Source organism: Dryobates pubescens, chromosome 33 (assembly GCF_014839835.1).
Source record: "Dryobates pubescens isolate bDryPub1 chromosome 33, bDryPub1.pri, whole genome shotgun sequence".
Classification (NCBI taxonomy): domain Eukaryota; kingdom Metazoa; phylum Chordata; class Aves; order Piciformes; family Picidae; genus Dryobates; species Dryobates pubescens.
This window is the reverse complement of record NC_071644.1, coordinates 1,994,359-2,013,638: the sequence shown is the minus strand read 5'-3', so window position 1 is coordinate 2,013,638 and position 19,280 is coordinate 1,994,359. Positions and strand designations below refer to the sequence as shown.

At 62.1% G+C, this 19,280-nt stretch overlaps 1 protein-coding gene across 1 annotated transcript in view; it reads left to right on the top strand.

Annotated features, from left to right (window-relative positions):
* Nucleotides 1-1,141: 1,141 nt before the first annotated feature.
* Nucleotides 1,142-19,280, top strand: part of FBXO42 (F-box protein 42) — an 88,509-nt gene continuing 70,370 nt past the window's right edge. The window contains exon 1 of the mRNA XM_054175772.1: nucleotides 1,142-1,264. The gene's annotated coding sequence lies outside the window, so the exon portion shown is untranslated. The remainder of the gene's footprint in view (nucleotides 1,265-19,280) is intronic.

Genomic DNA, 19,280 nt, shown 5'->3' with positions numbered 1-19,280 from the left:
CATCCTCTGGGATTTTTCCAGAAGGAAACAGGAACCCTGGTTTCAAGCAGCCAGTGCCTGGCATTGTTGGCTCCATCCACAGCCTATTGAGTGTCCCAGCAGCGTTATTCTTGGATGCTTCCCCTCCATCCTGCCTGCTTTGCCCATGCCATGAGAAATCCCACTCCTGGCCACAGCACCTCTGAGACCAAGAATCCAACCAAACCGAATGGGAACGTCGTGGATCTCTGGGAGTGGGATCTCAATGGCTGCACACACACACACAGAGGTCAGTGCTGGGTCACTCACATGGTTGTGGGCACATTCCATGTCTCCAGCCAGGTAATGCCAGCCCTCCACGAGGCATCTGGAGCATCTGATTGGGCAAGGCACACGTCCAGGATGCCGAGCACCAACCTCTGTGGTAGATGCAGGTCTGCAGAAGACAGAGGTGATGGTGGTGGATTCCTCTGCCCCTTCCCTGTCACCCCACACCTGGGCAAAGGCAGCCTCGGCGTGCCTAGGCGTACACAGCCCCCTGGGGAAGGGCTGCAGCAGCACCAAGGGCTCCCTCCCTTCCTCACCACCCTGGGTTCACAGGCACTCACTGTCCTTCGGGCGTGGGGACAGGTCCCACCTGCTCTCCTTGCCAGGCCATCCTCCCCTCCCCTCCCACCGCAGGAGGTGGCCAGGCCTTGGGCAACACACAGGGACAGGGCAGGGCTGGGGCAGGTGGTGAGGTGAGCCCTGCCCTCTGGGCAGGGAGGGTCCCTGAGTCCTGGCAGCGCCAGCCCAGGCAGAGGGGACGAGGAAGGGGCGAGGCGTGAGGAGAAGGTGGGCGGGCGACGCCTGCAAGGCGGCCGGGGAGGCGAGGGAGCCGCCCTGCCACCTTCGTCTCAGAGCCGACCTCCCCAACATGGCGGCCTCGCCCGCCCGCCTCTTGCAACATGGCGGCGGGAGGGCGCGTTTGCCTCTGGTGAGACCCTCTAAACATGGCGGACCCCCCTTGCCGGAAGAAGGCCTCTGTGCTGGGGGAGAATTGACCTTCCCATCATGGCGTGCACAACCACGTGATCTCCCTGTCCCCGCCCCTGCCCGTCATGTGACGCTGGGGCCGGCCTGCGCCTGCGCAGTGTGCTCCCCGCCGCGGCCGGAGCGGCGGCGGAGGGGAGGGAAGGGAAGATGGCGGCGCCGGTTCGAGCCGTCACCCGGGCGACGCGGCGGCCCCGCCGCATGCAGTCCTGAAGGGCCCGGCCCAGCCGCGGCGGGCGGTGGCCGGCGGCAGGTGAGCGACCCCGCGGAGCGGCTTCCTCCGGGAGCGGAGGAATGGGGAGCGGCGGCGGGTCAGCGTCTCTTCCCGGGGGAGCGGGGCGGCGGTGGGCCCAGCCCCTTAGGGCGGGACAGGCCTCGCCTCTAAGGGTGGGGAGGGATCCCCGACTTGGGGTCTTGAAGGGAGGAGAGTAAGCCCCAATTTCCCCCCCCCATCTCTTTCGGGGTGGGTCCCCATTGAGGACAGAGCCCCCCGGCGTGCCTCAGCCCCCGCCGAGGGCTGCGAGGTGGGGAGGCTCCTTCCTGACCGACGTGGGGCAAGGTAAATGCAGCCTCGGCGGCTTCTCCGCTGCCGGGACTGAGCGAAACCCACCCTCTTTGAACCCCCTCCAGCCCCCCCGCCGCAAAAATCCCCCCCGTTTCCCCCTGAAGCTGGGCGCTGTGGCGGCGCCGGAGGGAAGGGTGCCGGCGGCTGCGGGGCGCCCCGGGGGCTCCTGCCTCGGCCGCCTTAAAACAAAGGTGAGGCTCAGCCTCCGCCTGTGCCCCCAACATTACTCCATCCGCAGCAGCAGCCTTCGTGCCTCTGGTGCTGCTCACCCTAGGTGTGTTCCGCTGTTTGTTTTGGTCCTGAGCGCTTTTGCGTTGCATCAGCGGCGGCGGCGGCGGCGAGCTCGGCTCCTCAGCAGCCCGGCGAGGCTCGGGGTGTCGCTCCCCCATTGTCTTCCGTGGTCGTCTGTTGTCGCCGGTTTGTACAGGGGCTTTGTTTATGGTCATTTGGTTGTTATTTAGTCGGGGTTTTTCGTTCCGAGGGGGCTGGGCTGGGCAGAGGCTGCAGGGCTCGGGGGGGATGCTCGGAGCTCGCTGCCTGCGGGATGCTGCCCGAACCTCTCCGGGCTGAAGTGCCTCACTTCGAGCCCTGTTTAAGGTGGGGCAAGGGTGTTTCTTAGGAGCCTTGGTGCCTCGTTTCTTTATGACCTGAACTCTTAATTGAGGCTGGGAGGGTCGAACAAAAGAGAAGTGGTGCAAACGCTCGTCTGCAGTGTGGCGAAGCAGTTCCTTGTGTGGCTGTGATCCGTGTGTGAGATAGCATCCAGCTGATCGCTGGGGATGTCCTTTGTACTGAGATGCCTTTAATTATCCCTGCTGAGCCTGGCTTCTGCTGCGGGTCAGCAGCTGGGAGTCCTTTCCTTTGCTAAAGGGGACGTGGAGGAAAATAAACCACAGCTGAGGTAATGCTGACCTAAATGTGTGAGCTGGGTGTAAGGATGCTTTGGCCACCCTGCCCTTTTCCAGGGCATCTCTCTCCCCTGATGTCTTTCCATCCATGGCTTTGCCTTCCCTGCCCTTATCCAGGGCATCTCTCTCCCTTGATGTTTTCCTACCATGGCTTTGCCCCCCCTGCCCTTATCCAGGGCATCTCTCTCCCTTGATGCCTTTCCCACCATGGCTTTGCCCTCCCTGCCCTTAGCCAGGGCATCTCTCTCCCCTGATGCCTTTCCCACCATGGCTTTGCCCTCCCTGCCCTTATCCAGGGCATCTCTCTCCCCTGATGTCTTTTCATCCAGGGCATCTCTCTCCCCTGATGTCTTTTCATCCAGGGCATCTCTCTCCCCTGATGTCTTTTCATCCAGGGCATCTCTCTCCCCTGATGTCTTTCCCACCATGGCTTTGCCCTCCCTGCCCTTATCCAGGGCATCTCTCTCCCCTGATGTCTTTCCATCCAGGGCATCTCTCTCCCCTGATGTCTTTCCCACCATGGCTTTGCCCTCCCTGCCCTTATCCAGGGCATCTCTCTCCCCTGATGTCTTTCCATCCAGGGCATCTCTCTCCCCTGATGCCTTTCCCACCATGGCTTTGCCCTCCCTGCCCTTATCCAGGGCATCTCTCTCCCCTGATGCCTTTCCCACCATGGCTTTGCCCCCCCTGCCCTTCCAGAGGGCAGCCTGAATCAACCCTGCTGCCTTGCAGGTGGCCCTGTGCAGCCCCAGAGAGCTGCTGCAGTGTCCTAACCCAGTGCTCTCTTTTGCAACCCCAGCCCTAGCAGCCACCCAAGTCTCTGAGCTGGCTGGGTGTTAACTGCAGAGGCTCCCTGTTATTTCCTCATTTTCACAGCCCTGTCTGTCCCCATTTTCATCTCTCCTCCCTTTCCCTCACTCTCCTGCCAGAGAAAGGCCCAAACCAGCAGCTTTCCTTTGGGTTCTGTGCCCAGCCCCATGCCCCCCCAGTATAAGAAGGACCTGGAGCTGATGGAGAGGGTCCCAAGGAGGCCCCCAGGGTGCTCAGAGGGCTGGAGAAGCTCTGCTGTGGGCACAGGCTGGGAGAGTTGGGGCTGCTCAGCCTGGAGAGGAGAAGGCTCCAAGGGAGAGCTCAGAGCTGCAGCTCAGTATCTGAAGGGGGCTGCAGGCAGGCTGGGGAGGGGCTGTGCAGAAGGGGCTGTGGGGCTAGGCCAAGGAGCAGTGGTTTGGAACTGGAGCAGGGCAGAGTCAGGCTGGCATCAGGAGGAAGCTCTGCACAGGGAGGCTGGGGAGGCAGTGGAGCAGGGAGGTGGCTGAGGCCCCATCCTTGGAGGCATTGATGTGACCCTGTGCAGCCTGCTGGCTGCAGGGGGATTGGACAAGATGACCTTTGAGGATCCCTCCCAGCCCAGTGCTGAAGCTGTGGCTGTGTCCTTTAGGGTAGCCTGAGGTCAGGCTTCCCCTGGGGCTGGAATCAGGAGAGGAGGAGGCAAGCTGGGTGTTTCCAAGGCAGAAGGATGCCTGGCTCCTTGCAGAGGGGAAGTGGAGAGCTGTCAGTGCCTGAGGTGGAGCAGGGCTGTGGGACCTGCCTGGCTCCAGCAGCAGAGTCCCATCCAGGGCTTGTTTCACATAGCCAAGATGTTTGTGCATGCTCTTCCTGCTGCCTTACAGGTGACTCCACCCCAGCTGCAGTTTCTCTCCCCCACCATGGCCAGTGGAAGGCACTGCCTGCTTGGAACAGCAGCAGCTTCCCAGCCCTGTGCTGATTGCCCCTCCTGGATGTCTGCTTTTGTGTTCTCATTTAGCCCCTGGGACTCCAGGGTTGCACTGCCTGGCTGTCAGAGAATCACAGAATGGGTTGGGTTGGAGGGGACCTCAAAGCTCAGCCAGCTCCAGCCCCCTGCCACAGGCAGGGACACCTCCCCCCAGCCCAGGCTGCTCAGGGCCTCATCCAGCCTGGCCTGGAACACCTCCAGGGAGGTGCACAGCACCCCCCCAGCCTGGGCCAGTCTCTCCCCCCCTCACTCAGAGAATCTCTTCCTCATCTCCAGTCTCCATCTCCCCTCTCCCAGCTTCCCTCCCTTCCCTCTCCTCCCTCACTCCCAGCCCTTCTCAGAAGCCCCTTCCTGGCTTTCCTCTCTGAGGCTGTGGCAGGAATCTCTCCTGCCCAGCTCCTGGCCTGGCTGTGGCTGGGTGAGGACTGAGATGCTTCAGCAGGTAGGAGCCTTTGCCTTGGCCACTTCAGGCCATGGCTGCTGCCTCAGGCACCTTCTGGGGGGGGTGGGAGCCTCAGGGGGGTGCACTGGAGAGTGTCCAGGGGAGGCTGTGAGGATGAGGAAGGGGCTGGGACAGCTGTGTGAGGAGGAAAGGCTGAGAGCCCTGGGGGTGGTTAGCCTGGGGAGGAGCAGCCTGAGAGGAGATCTTGTGAATATCTGAGGGCTGGGGGGCAAGAAGGAGAGGCCAGGCTGCTGTCAGTGGTGCCCAGGGACTGTCATAGGATCACAGAATCAGCCAGGGCTGGAAGGGACCCCAAGGATCAGCCAGTCCCAACCCCCCTGCCATGGGCAGGGACACCCCACACTAGAGCAGGCTGCCCACAGCCTCATCCTGCCTGGCCTTAAACACCTCCAGGGCTGGGGCCCCAACCACCTCCCTGGACAACCCATCCCAGGGCTTCACCACTCTCCTGGGGAAGAACTTCCTCCTCCCCTCCAGCCTGAATCTCCCCAGCCCCAGCTTCATTCCATTAACACCAACTGGCACCCAGGAGGTTGCAGCTGAGCAGGAGGAGAAAGTTGTTTGGTGTGAGGGTGCTGAGCCCTGGAGCAGGCTGCCCAGAGAGGCTGTGGAGTGTCCTGGTGTGGAGAGCTTCCAACCCCCCCTGGGTGGTTCCTGGGTGCCCCTGCTCTGGCAGGGGGTAGGACTGGCTGAGCTCCAGAGGTCCCTTCCAGCCATTCCCTGACTCTGTCTGCTCCCAAGGAGGTGCTCAGCTGTCCTGTCCCTGGGCACAGGGCTTGTCCTCACATTTACCAGGAGCAGCAGCCCCAGCTGGGGCTCTGGAGGGGGAGGCTGGGGCTGGGCTGTCCTCTGTGTGCCCAGCTCAGGACTGATTTGTCAGGGGCTGCTTTGGGTCTTCCACAGCCACTCTGGGCTCCAGAATACAGAATGAGCCAGGTTGGAAAAGAGCTTGGAGAGCATCCAGCCCAACCTCTCCCCCAGCACCATCTGATCAGCTCCACCATGGCACCAAGGGCCTCATCCAGGCTCTTCCTGAACACCTGCAGGGATGGGGACTCCACCACCTCCCTGGGCAGCACATTCCCAGGGCCAAGCTCTCTGGCTGGGAGGAATTTCTTCCTGACCTCCAGCCTGAACCTTCCCTGCACTGCCAGCTTCACCCACTGCCAACTCCAGCCCCTTGCACAGGGTGTGAGGGAGGTGCTGCTGGAGAAGGCTTCCCTCCTGCTGTGTAAACAGAGGGAAGTTGCTTCCCCCCTGCAGCTGGCCTTGGGTGGCAAAGCTTGGTGCAGGCTTTGCTCTGGCAAACACTTTCTGAGGGTGGAATGGGAATAAGCTGCAAGCCCTTGGCTGAGTGGGGAGGGCTGGGAGGGCACTCAGGAGGTGTCAGAGCCAGAGCTGGCCTTGGACTCACAGCATCACAGAGTGTTAGAGGCTGGAAGGGGCCTCTGGAGGTCATCCAGGCCAACCCCCCTGCCAGAGCAGGGCACCCAGGGCCACATCCAGCAGGGCTTGGAAAGGCTCCACAGAAGCAGACTCCACAACCTCTCTGGGCAGCCTGCTCCAGGCTCTGCCACCCTCACAGGGACAAAGTTTCTCCTCCTCTTCCCATGGCTCCTCCCCTGCTCCAGCTTGCCCCCAGTGCCCCTTGTGCTGTCCTTGGCCATCCCTGGGCAGAGCCTGGCTCCAGCCCTGCACATCTTCATCCCCAGCCATGAGGTCACCCTCAGGCTCCTCTGCTCCCAGCTCCCAGCCCCAGCTGCCTCAGCCTGGCCTCACAGGGAGCTGTTCCACTGCCTGCAGCAGCTCTGTGCCTCTGGGATGGACTCTCTCAAGCACTTCCCTGAGGTCCTTCTTGAGCTGAGGGGCCCAGAACTGGACTCAAGATTCCAGCTGTGGCCTCAGCAGGGCAGAGCAGAGTGGGAGGAGAACCTCTCTTGACCTACTGACCACAGCCCTTCTGATACCCCCAGGCTGCCCTTGGCCTCCCTGGCCACAGGGACACTTTGCTGGCCCCTGGGCATCCTTCTGACTCCCAGGTTCCTTTCCCCTGCTCTGCTCTCCACCAGGGCAGTCCCCAGCCTGTGCTGCTCCATGGGGTTGTCCTTTCCCAGATGCCAGCCTGAGTCCAACTCTAGCTGAAAGCCTGTGCAAAGAGGACTCCAGTGGCCCTGTTGTGCTTCCCCAGATCAGAACTGCTTTTGGAGTGCAGGTCTGGGCCTGAGTGGGACTGTCTGCAGCTGGTGCCATCCCTGAGGGACACAGCAAGGTGCCTGGGCTGTGCTGCCATTAACAGCTGAGGCAGCTGCTGGATGCAGCTCAGAAATTGAGGTCAGAATCCCCTTGGAGCTGGCTTGCCCCTGGGAGGGAAGCAGAGCAGGGTGACACAGCCACCCCCCAAACCAGGGCTGGGCTGCAGCCAGGCTTGCCCCCAGGAGCCTGTGCTTGAAGGGCTGCACAAAGCAGCCTGGCCAGCAGGTCAGGAGAGGGGATTCTCTCACCCTGCCCTGCTCTGTGAGACCTCTGCCCAGCTCTGGGGCCCCCAGCACAAGAGAGAGACTTGGGCCTGATGGAGAGGGTCCAGAGGAGGCCACCAGGATGATCACAGAATCACCAAGGTTGGAAGAGACCTCAAAGCTCACCAAGTCCAACCTGGCACCCAGCACCTCCTGACCATGGCTCCAAGGGCCACATCCAAGCCCCTCTTGAACCCCTCCAGGGATGGGGACTCCACCACCTCCCTGGGCAGCACATTCCCATGGCCAATCTCTCTTACTGGGAAGAACTTTCTCCTCACCTCGAGTCTAAACCTCCCCTGGCACAGCTTGAGACTGTGTCCTCTTGTTCTGCTGCTGCCTGCCTGGGAGAAGAGCCCAACCCCCACCTGGCTCCAACCTCCCTGCAGGGAGTTGCAGAGAGCAAGAAGGTCTCCCCTGAGCCTCCTCTTCTGCAGGCTAAGCAACCCCAGCTCCCTCAGCCTCTCCTCCCAGGGCTGTGCTCCAGACCCCTCCCCAGCTCTGTTGCCCTTCTCTGGACACCTTCCAGCAGCTCAACCTCTTTCCTGACCTGAGGAGCCCAGAACTGGACACAGGACTCCAGGTGTGGCCTCAGCAGTGCTGAGCACAGGGCACAAGGACTTCCCTGCTCCTGCTGGCCACACTCTTCCTGATGCAGGCCAGGATGCCCTTGGCCTTCTTGGCCCCCTGGGCACACTGCTGGCTCCTGTTCAGCTGCTGTCAACCAGCACCCCCAGGTCCCTCTCTGCCTGGCTGCTCTCAGCCACTCTGCCCCCAGCCTGTAGCATTGCCTGGGGTTGCTGTGGCCAAAGTGCAGCCCCTGGCACTTGTTCAATGCCATCCTGTTGGCCTCTGCCCTTCTGTCCACTCAGTCCAGCCCTGGCTCCTGGGGAGCTGCTCAGCACCCAGCACCCCCAAGGCTCTTCCTTCAGGGCTGCTCTCAACCCACTCAGCTCCCAGCCTGGATCTGTGCCTGGGGTTGGCCTGCCCCAGCTGCAGGACCTTGCCCTGGGACTTGTTGAACCTCCTGCAGCTGGCCCTGGCCACTTCTCCAGGACCCTGCTGGATGCCATCCCTGCCCCCCAGCCAAATCCCTGCTTTGTGCTGCACCCTCTGCAGCAGCCAAGCTCCCTGGGGGGCTGCAGAAGTCACTGCTCTTGCTCTGAGGGTCTGTCTGCCAGTGCCAGGCCTCAGCAGGCTCAGGATCCCCTCTGCTTTGAGGGCTTCCAGGTCTGGGGGCTCAAAAGCAGCTCTTCAGTGGGAAGCTCCTGCTGTGGAGGCAGGCTGCCTGCAGCTGCCCAGCCCAGCAGCTCTCCCTTGGGGCACTCCCTGGTTCCAGCTGGCTTTTCTCATGCTGGAGCACTCCCCAAGGGATTTGTCTGCCCTTTGGGTGCAGCCTTCCTCCCAGTGAGCCTCCAGGGCAGGAGGCTGCTGGTGTGCAGGCTCTGGAGCCTGCTCAGAAAGCCCACATCAAACCTTTCACAGCTTGGGAGGGAGCCTCAAAGGCCATCCTCTCCAAGCCCCTGCAGTCAGCAGGCTCAGGGATTCCCTGGGGCTGATCTTTGGCCCTGGTGTCAGCTCCTTCTGCCAGCCTGCCCAGAGTACCCTAAGGGACAAGGCCAGGGAGCAGCTCCTCCTGTGCTGCTCCTGCCCCCTGCCCTCCTGTGCTGCTCCTGCCCCCTGCCCTCCTGTGCTGCTCCTGCCCCCTGCCCTCCTGTGCTGCTCCTGCCCCCTGCCCTCCTGTGCTGCTCCTGCCCCCTGCCCTCCTGTGCTGCTCCTGCCCCCTGCCCTCCTGTGCTGCTCCTGCCCCATGCCCTCTGCAGACACTGAGCTCCACTCCTCCAGCAGCAGCTCCCTCCCAGCTCTGCCCCTGGCTCTTCCCCTGGAGCTTTCCCCTGGAGCTGGGGACCCTGCCACCCCCCTGGGCCTGGGGGGATGCTTCAGCCTGCTCTGCTCTTCATCTTGGATGCCCTGGGGTCTGGGCTCCCACAGCATGTGAGGAGAGGTGGTTGCCTCCCCCTTGTGCCAGGCTGTGCTGCCTGCTGGGAGGGGGAGGTTTAGCTTGGACCTGGGGAGCAGCTTCTGTCCTGCAGGAGTGCTCAGGCAGGCTGCCCAGGGGGGTGGTGCAGTCCTCACCCCTGGAGTGGTCCAGAAGCCTGGGGCCATGGTGGGGTTGGCTTGCTGGTTGGACTGGAGGGTGCTGGAGCTCTTCTCCACCCCAACCATGATGGATTCTCTGCAGGGAGGCCTGGGGGCAGGGGGGCTCTGGCTTGGGATGGCAGTGCAGCTGCTGGGCTGCTGCAGGGAGCAGAGCTTTGGCTGAGAGGCAGAAAGGGCTTTGAAATGAGCACAACCTCCCTGGCTTGGCCTTTGGCTGCTAACACATCCTCCAGGGAAGGCTTTGAGTTGGGAGGGACCTTCAAGGTAGCCAGCTCCAGCCCCCTGCCCTGGGCAGGGACCCCTCCCCACCAGCACAGCTTGCTCAGGGCCTCATCCAGCCTGGCCTTCAGCACCTCCAGGGTAGAAGCCTCCACAGCTGCTCTGGGCAGGCTGTGCCAGTGCCTCTCCCCCCTCCCAGGGAAGGATTTGCTCCTCATGTCTAACTGAACCCAACTCCTCCCAGCTTGAAGCCATCCCCCCTCACCCTGTCTCTCCATGCCAGGGTCAGAAGTCCCTCTGCAGCTCTGCTGGAGCCCCTGTCCAAGGCTGGGAGGCTGGAGGGGCTGAGGCTACCTTTGCTCCCAGCTCAGCCTCAAAAGCACAGCAGAGCCTTTGGGGCTCTGCATGACCTGAGCTGGGGAGAGGGGGTGGCCTGGTCCCTGCAGCAGGCTCCAGGGAGCCAGCAGCCTCCAGCATGGTCACCCTGGGGCTGCTGAGGGCTTGCTTGGCCTCAGCTTCTCAGAGGCTTTGTTGCTCCCCTGTGAAAGGAGGTTAATGGTGGCAGGGCTCTGGGAGGTGCTGTGGAGGGTCCTGGGGTGCCAGCCTGGGAGGGGGCCCAGGGAGCAGCTGCCCCTGGGAGGGAGCTCCAGGGAGAGAGCTCCAGGGAGCAGCTGCCCCTGGGAGGGAGCTCCAGGGAGAGAGCTCCAGGGAGCAGCTGCCCCTGGGAGGGAGCCCTGGGAGGGAGCTGGGGGAGCAGCTGCCCCTGGGAGGGAGCTGGGGGAGCAGCTGCCCCTGGGAGGGAGCTGGGGGAGCAGCTGCCCCAAGCTCCCCAGGGAGTGGCTCAGCTGGAAGGAGGTGGCCCAGCAGCCTGCCAGGCTGAGGCTGAGACCAGACCAATGTAGGGCAACCCACCACTGCCCTTGAGAGATTATGGCTGAGGGAGCTGGGGCTGCTCAGCCTGGAGAGGAGAAGGCTCCAGGGAGACCTCAGAGCAGCCTTCCAGTACCTGAAGGGCTCCAGGAGAGCCAAGGAGGGACCTCTGACAGGGCTTGGAGTGCCAGGATGAGGACAATGGCTTTGAGCTGGGAGAGGGGAGACTGAGAAAAGGAGGAAGAAATTCTTTTGAGTGAGACTCTGGCACAGGCTGCCCAGGGAGGCTGTGGCTGTCCCCTGCCTGGGGGTGTTGAAGGCCAGGCTGGATGAGGCCCTGAGCAAGCTGTGCTGGTGGGGAGGGGTCCCTGCCCATGGCAGGGGGCTGGAGCTGGCTGATGTTGAAGGTCTCTGCCAGCCCAAAGCGCTCTGTGACTCCTGTGCAGCCTGCACCTGATGCTTCTCTCCAGCTGGCAGCTTCCATCAGGGGCTTTGCAGCAGCTCCTCTGGAGGTGCCTCACAGAGTGGTGTGAGGAGGCAAGCAGGCAGCACAACAGCAGGCTTGCAGGCTTAGGGTCATGGAATGGTTGGGGATGGAAGGCACCTCCAAAGCTCAGCCAGTCCAACCCCCTGCACTCAGCAGGGACATCCCCAGCTAGATCAGGCTGCCCAGAGCCTGTGATTTGAAGAGGAGAGGCTCAGAGCTCTACATCTGCAGTGTGCTTGGAACTTGATGATCTTTCCAGGTCCTTTCCAACCTCTGACTCTGTGATTCTGTCATCATAGAATGCTCCAGGCCAGAAGCCTCCTCCAAAGCTCTCCCAGTCCAACCTCCCTGCACTCAGCAGGGACATCCCCAGCTAGGTCAGGCTGCCCAGAGCCCTGCCAAGCCTCACCTTGAATATCTTCATGGATGGGGCTTCAACCACCCCCCTGGGCAGCCTGCTGCAGTGTTCCACCACCCTCCTGGTGCAGAACTTGTTCCTCACATCCGATCTCAATCTGCTCTGCTCCCATCCCAGACCACTGCCTCTCCCCCTGTCCCTGCAGGCCTTTGCAAGCAGTCCCTCTGCAGCCTTCTCAGAGCCCATCAGGTCCTGGCAGGCTGCTCCCAGGTCTCCCTGGAGCCTTCTCTTCTCCAGGCTGAGCCAAGCTTGCTGCAGCCCAGGAGCTGGGGTGAGGAGGAGAGGGTCGTTTGCAGCCCTCATTCACCGCTGCTGTCCCTGTCAGGCTGGGTTTGGCCGGCTTGGGCTCTTGCTTGCTAACAGAGATGACAACATTGCATCAGCAACCTGCTGCCAGCTCAGCACAGCCCCTGCAGGCTGGGCAGATCGATGGCAGGCAGAGCTGGGCTGCCCAGCCCCTGCTAAGCCCTGGCTCTTCCCAGCACTTCTTGCTCTTTGCTGCCGGGAGTCAGACCCCTTGGGCTCGCTCCAGGGGAGAGGCCTCAGGGCTGCTCACGACTCAGAGAGCCATTTGGGCTGGGAAAGGCTTTGAAGGTCATGGCTAAACCATCCCCCTCAGCAGCACATCTCCATGGCCTCAGAACCCCTCCAAGGCTGGGGGCTGCCTTAAAACCATTCCCCCTTGTCCTGGTGCTGGACACCCTTGGGAGAAGTCCCTCTCCAGCTTTCCTGTGTCCCTTTTAGAATGGGATAGTCAGGAGGTGTTGGGGGACAGGTTGGACTGGATGAGCTCTGAGGTCTTTTCCAGCCTTATTGACTCTGTGAATGAACCAGGTTGGAAAAGACCTCAGAGCTCATCCAGTCCAACCTCTCCCCCAGCACCATCTGATCAACTCAACCATGGCTCCAAGAGCCCCATCCAGGCTCTTCCTAAACACCTCCAGGGATGGGGACTCCACCACCTCCCTGGGCAGCACATCCCAAAGGCCAATCTCTCTTGCTGGGAAGAATTTCTTCCTAACATCCAGCCTGAACCTCCCCTGGCACAGCTTGAGACTGTGTCCTCTTGTTCTGGGGCTGGGTGCCTGGGAGGGGAGCCCAACCCCCACCTGGCTCCAACCTCCCTGCAGGGAGTTGCAGAGAGCAAGAAGGTCTCCCCTGAGCCTCCTCTTCTGCAGGCTAAGCAACCCCAGCTCCCTCAGCCTCTCCTCCCAGGGCTGTGCTCCAGACCCCTCCCCAGCTCTGTTGCCCTGGAAGGTCCCCCTGGAGGCACAGGATCAGAGGATGTCAGGGGTTGGAAGGGACCCCCAGAGATCATCCAGTCCAAACCCCTGCCACTGCAGGACCACACAATCCAGCTCAGGTCACACAGGGACACATCCAGATGGGGCTTGAAAGCCTCCAGAGAAGGAGGCTCCACCACCTCTCTGGGCAGCCTGCTCCAGGGCTCTGGGAGCCTCCCAGGGAAGAAGTTTCCTCTGGTGCTGAGGTGGAGCCTCCTGGGCTGCAGCTTCCATCCTTTGCTCCTTGTCTTCAAGCTGATCAAGCCCAGCTCCTTCAGCCTGGCCTCATAGCAGAGGTGCTCCTGGAGTCCAAAGGAGCTGCTGGGGAGCAAAAATGTCCATCCCCCTCCTCTGCTGGCTGCAGGTGGCTGAGGCTCAGCCCCAAGGGAGGTGCTCCGCAGGAGCAGCCACTTCGCTGCTTCCCAGGCTGCCTGAGCTGGAGGAGTTGGAGGAGCTGGCTGGGATCCAGGGCCTTCCCAGGCAGGGAAGTGGTGTGCTGCCTCTGCCTCTGGCACTTGGCTCTCCTGGGGCAGTGTTTGCTCCACGCGTGGCCACCTCGGGGCTGCGGGGAGCTGTGCTGGGAGCAGCTGGAGGGCTTCAGCTGGTTAGCCTGGGGCAGGCAGAGGGCTCAGTTTTGATGAGCATCCATTGCAGGCTGCCAAACAGAGCTCAGCAACTAAGTCACTCCACACAAAATCACAGAATGGTTTTGGCTGGAAGGGAACTTGGAGGTCAAGGGCAGCCCTTAGCTGCCAGGTCCCCACTGAGCCATGGCCCTCAGCACCACCTCTCCATAGCTGTGGTCCCACTGCAGGAGAGGCATCTGCACCTCAACTCCTCTGCTTTCCAGTCCAATGGAATCACAGAACCCCAGCATGGGGTGGTTGGAAGGGACCTCTGGAGCTCAGCCAGCCCAAGCCCTGCCCCAGCAGGGCACCCACAGCACCCTGCCCAGCAGCACAAGGCCCAGGGGGAGTTGGAAGCTCTCCACACCAGGAGACTCCACAGCCTCTCTGGGCAGCCTGCTCCAGGGCTCAGCACCCTCACACCAAACAACTTTCTCCTCCTGGCTTCCAGTTTGTGGCCCCTGCCCCTTGTGCTGTCCCTGGGCACCACTGAGCAGAGTCTGGCCCCAGGCTCTTGCTCCCCACAGCTCCTTTAGCTCTTGCTGAGCATTGCTCAGCTGCCCTCTGGGGCTGCTCTTCTGCAGGCTCTCAGCCCCAGGGCTCTCAGCCTTTGCTCCTCCCAGAGCTGCTCCAGGCCCCCCAGCAGCTTCAGGGCCTCCCCTGGACTCTCTCCAGCTGTTTCCTGTCTCTCTTGAGCTGGGGAGCCCAGAACTGGACCCAGGTCTCCAGCTGTGGCCTCATTAGGGCAGAGCATAGGGGCAGGAGAACCTCCCTTGCCCTGCTGGCCACACTCTTCTTCACGCACCCAGGACACCATTGGCCTCCTTGGCCACAAGGACACATCACTGGCAGCTTGTCCCCCGGCACTCCCAGCTCCTTCTCCATGGAGCTGCTTTCCCCCACTCCCACAGCCTTTGCCGTGCTGCTGGGGGCTGGCTCCGGCTGTGTGCCGGCTCCGGCTGTGTGCCTGGCGGCAGCGGCTGGCGGCAGGAGCCTGCCCGTGCGGTGCGCAGGCAGCCGCCAGGGGGAGCCCCAAACGCTGAGCCGCGGCCCGGCCCGCGCGGGGCAGTGCAGCGCGGGGCAGTGCAGCGCAGGGGGCTGCAGCGCAGGGCAGTGCAGCGCGGGGCAGTGCAGCGCAGGGGACTGCAGTGCAGGGGACTATAGTGTGGGGCAGGGCAGTGCAGCGCGGGGCAGTGCAGCGCAGGGGACTGCAGCGCGGGGCAGTGTAGCGCAGGGCGGCACAGCGCAGGGGACTGCAGTGCAGGGGACTGCAGTGCAGGGGACTGTAGTGTGGGGCAGGGCAGTGCAGCATAGGGCAGGGCAGCATAGGGGACTGCAGTGCAAGGCAGTGCAGGGCAGGGGACTGCAGCACAATACAGGGGACTGCAGTGTGGGGCGCAGCCCAGGGGACTGCAGGGCAGGGGGCTGCAGCGTGGGGCAGTGCAGGGGACTGCAGTGCAGGGGACTGCAGTGCAGGGGACTGTAGCGTGGGGCAGTGCAGCACAGGGACTGCAGCGCAGGGGGCTGCAGTGCAGGGGGCTGCAGTATGGGGCAGTGCAGCACAGGGGGCTGCAGCATGGGGCAGTGCAGCACAGGGGGCTGCAGCATGGGGCAGCGCAGGGGACTGCAGCACGGGGGGCTGCAGTGCAGGGGACTGCAGTGCAGGGGACTGTAGCGTGGGGCAGTGCAGCACAGGGACTGCAGCGCAGGGGGCTGCAGTGCAGGGGGCTGCAGTATGGGGCAGTGCAGCACAGGGGGCTGCAGCATGGGGCAGCGCAGGGGGCTGCAGTATGGGGCAGTGCAGCACAGGGGGCTGCAACGCAGGGGGCTGCAGCACAGGGGGCTGCAGCATGGGGCAGCGCAGGGGACTGCAGTGCAGGAGACTGCAGCGCAGGGTGAGGCTGCAAGCGAAGCACAGCGCCTGGGAAGCAGGGCTGGGGCCCAGGGCTGGGCCCAGGGCTGGGCCGGGTGGGAAGGGACAGAACACAGAGTACAGAGTGAACCAGGTTGGGAAAGGCCTTGGAGCCCCTGGAGCCCAGCCTCTCACCCAGCACCTTCTGATCAGCTGCACCACGGCACCAAGGGCCTCAGCCAGGCTCTTCTGAACCCTCCAAAGCTCATCCAGCCCAACCCCCTGCAGGGACATCCCCAGCCAGAGCAGGCTGCTCACAGCCCCAGACAGCCTCAGCTGGGATGGTTCCAGCCATGGGGCAGCTCCCAGCTCTCTGGGCAGCCTGGGCCAGGCTCTCAGCACCCTCAGGGGCAAACATTTCTCCCTTCTCTCCACTCTCAATCTCTCTCTTTGAGTTCCAAACCATCCTCCCTTGGCCTGGCACAGCAGGCCCTGAGAAAAAGTCTCTCCCCAGCTTGCTGCTCAGCCCTTGAAGCACTGCAAGGCCACCAGAAGGTCTCCCTGGAGCTTTCTCCTCTCCAGGCTGCACAACCCCAACCCTCCCAGCCTGGCCTCCCAGCAGAGGGCTTCCAGCCCTGCCAGCACTGCTGTGGCCTCCTCTGGCCCTGCTCCATCAGGTCCCTGTCTGTGCTGTGCTGAGGGCTCCAGAGCTGCCCCAGCCCTGCAGGGGAGGTCTCAGCAGAGCAGAGCAGAGGGGCAGAATCCCCTCCCTGCCCCTGCTGCCCACACTGCTGGGGCTCAGCCCAGGCCAGGCTGGGGCTGGGCTGGCAGTGCCTGTTGCCAGCTCCTGTCCAGCTCTGCACCCCCAAACTCTTCTCCTCAGGGCTGCTCCCCAGCCCCAGGGGCAGTGCCTTGCTTTTGGCCACAGACTCCTTCTGCCAGGTCACTCAGGTCCCTCCACATCGATCCTGTCCCTCAGAGGCACCAGCCACAGCACTCAGCTTGCTTCCATCTCCAGACTAGCTGGGGGTGCCCTCAGTCCCACTGTCTGTGCCATTGATGAAGGCATTGAGCAGCTCTGGTGCCAGTGCTGGCCCCTGGGGTCCCCACTGGTACCTGGGATGTTGCTGGGAAGCTCCTGGGCTGACTCAGGCTGTTTGGAGGAGCCCAGCAAGGGCTGATGTTTGAGCTGCTCGCTTTCAGCTTGGCTGGAGCAGTGTGGTGGTGACTCCTGAGCCTTCAGAGCTGGGGACCTGTGTGTAGGGGGGGCTGCATTTTCATCAGGGGAAGCCAAAGAGCACACTGCCCCCTGTAAGGTGCCTGGCTCCCCTTTTCACCCAAGAGTGACAGACATGACTTGCCCAGGGTGGTTCCACTGAGGGCCTGCTGGCCAGCAGCTTGTGTGTGAGCTCAGGTGGTGCCTGGGCCATAGAATACAACCTCTGAGCTCCTCCAGCCCAACCAGCAACCCAACCCCACCAGGGCCACCAAACCAGGGCCCCAAGGGCCATGGCCACACAGTACTTGACCACCTCCAGGGCTGGGGACTCCACCACCTCCCTGGGCAGCCTGGGCCAGTCCCTGACCACTCCTGCAGCAAAGGAATTCTTCCTTATGGCCAACCCAGACCTGCCCTGGCACAATTTCAGGCCATTTCCTCTTGTCCTAGCTCTTGTTCCTTGGGAGAAGAGACCAATTCCCACCCAGCCCCAACCCCCTTCTGGTCTGCCCTCAGCCACCTCATCCCCAGACTGAGCACCCCCTGTTCCCCCAGCTGCTCCTCACAAGATTTGTTCTCCAGGCCCTTCCCCAGGCTGCTTCTGTGCTGCTGGGGTTTGTCAGGCCAGATTTCAACAGGTCTGCAAAGCCTTGAGCTGGTTTAAGGGTGATCACACACAGAGCCTCTAAACCCCTTCTGCCTGGGGGATTTGTTGGACTCTGGAGATCTTTGCCTGTTCAGCAGCATGCTGCTGGGGTGGCTGCAGAGGGATTTGTGTGGCTCTGCCTTTTGGCCTGGCCCTTGATCTGTTAATATTTTATTAAGCTTTTAGGTTGGTTGGGAGGCTTTGTCCTTTTCAGTCCATTAGCAGATTCAAGTGATGGATTTGGCTGTGGGCACCTACAGTGTGCTGGCATTAAAACTTCCCCTTCCCCTTCCCCTTTCCCTTCCCCTTCCCCTTCCCCTTCCCCTTCCCCCTCCCCTTCCCCCTCCCCTTCCCAGAAGGGATTTCTGGTGCCTCTAAACCTCCTTGTTCTAATAATGAGAGTGTGATGAAGAGCAACCTCCTGAAGTTCAAGCAGGGCAAGGGTAGGGTCCTGCCCATGGGGGGGAACAACCTCCTGCAGCAGTACAGCAGAGGGGAGACCTGCTGGGAGAGGCAGAGCACTGCTGGAGAGAGTCCTTCCAAAGCTGCTGAGGGGCCTGGAGCAGCTCTGGGAGCAGCAAAGGCTGAGAGCCCTGGGGCTGAGAGCCTGCAGGAGAGCAGCCCCAGAGGGCAGCTGAGCAATGCTCAGCAAGAGCTAAAGGAGCTGTGGGGGGCAAGAGGCTGGGGCCAGACTCTGCTCAGTGGTGCCCAGGGACAGCACAAGGGGCAGAGGGCACAAACTGGCACCCAGGAGGAGAAAGTTGTTTGGTGTGAGGGTGCTGAGCCCTGGAGCAGGCTGCCCAGAGAGGCTGTGGAGTCTCCTGCTGTGGAGAGCTTCCAACCCCCCCTGGGCCTTGTGCTGCTGGGCAGGGTGCTGTGGGTGCCCTGCTGGAGCAGGGGGTTGGGCTGGCTGAGCTCCAGAGGTCCCTTCCAGCCCCTCCCCAGTCTGTGACAATTCCCTTGCCCTTGTGCTGTGCCACTGCAGTGGGTGCAGCTCTCAGCACTGAACTGCAGCTCCATCAGGTTGGGTTTTGTCTCTGGAGCCTCCAGCACCATCCTCCTGCACCGCTCAGCAGGGCTCAGAGCTGCTGCTTGCAGAGGGGTTTGGATTTTCCAGCTTGCAGGTGGAATTCCAGACTCCTTTCTTTTTCACAGGTCTTAGATGAAAGAAAGGAAGAAAGGAAGAAAGCATTTCCTGTGGGAAGGCAGCTGAGGGGAGGGGGGGGAGGGGGAGGCAAAGCTGTGCTTCAAAGCAGCTCTGATTGCTGTTGTGCAGGGATAAGAGGAGAAGCTCCATGCAGGTGTCCCCAGGGTCTTGCCTCTTGGCCTGGGCAGGATGCTGAGCAGCAGCAGCAGCAGCAGCAGCCAGGATGTTGCTCATCCTTTGCTTTCCCCCAGGCTTTGCTCTCTGTTTTTATTCACTGCAATCTCTTTTTTCTTTACAGTTATTTTCCCCCTTCTTGACCCTTTCCAGCAGTTGCTTTTCAAGTGCTTCACCTCTGCCTGCTGCAGGGTTTAGAGGGCTGGAGATGTGGCTTTGTTGTCTGGTGCTTGTTCCTACCCCAAATCCAATCATCCTCACAGACCTGGCTGAGGCACCTGGGGCTGTGCAGCCTGGAGAAGAGAAGGCTCCAGGGAGACCTCAGAGCAGCCTTCCAGTACCTGAAGGGCTCCAGGAGAGCCAAGGAGGGACCTCTGACAAGGGCTGGGAGGGACAGGATGAGGAACAATGGCTTTGAGCTGGGAGAGAGGAGACTGAGACTGGAGATGAGGAAGAAATTCTTTCAAGTGAGGCTGGGGAGACTCTGGCACAGGCTGCCCAGGGAGGCTGTGGCTGTCCCCTGCCTGGGGGTGTTCAAGGCCAGGCTGGATGAGGCCTTGAGCAAGCTGTGCTGGTGGGAGGTGTCCCTGCTGCCTGCTGGATGACCTTTGGAGGTCCCTTCCAACCCAGACCATTCTAGGACTCCCTTTTGGGGTGACTCACCAGGTGCTTGGGCACTCCAGCTGCATCCTCTGCAGCAAAACTAGAAGTGGGGAGATTGAGATTGGCTGTGAGGAAGAAGTTGTTCCCCAGGAGGGTGGTGAGAGCCTGGCACAGGCTGCCCAGGGATACCTCCTGCCTGGAGGTATCACAGGATCACCAAGGTTGGAAAAGACCTCAAAGCTCACCAAGTCCAACCTGGCACCACAGACCTCATGACCAAACCATGGCTCCAAGGGCCACATCCAATCCCCTCTTGAACACCTCCAGGGATGGGGACTC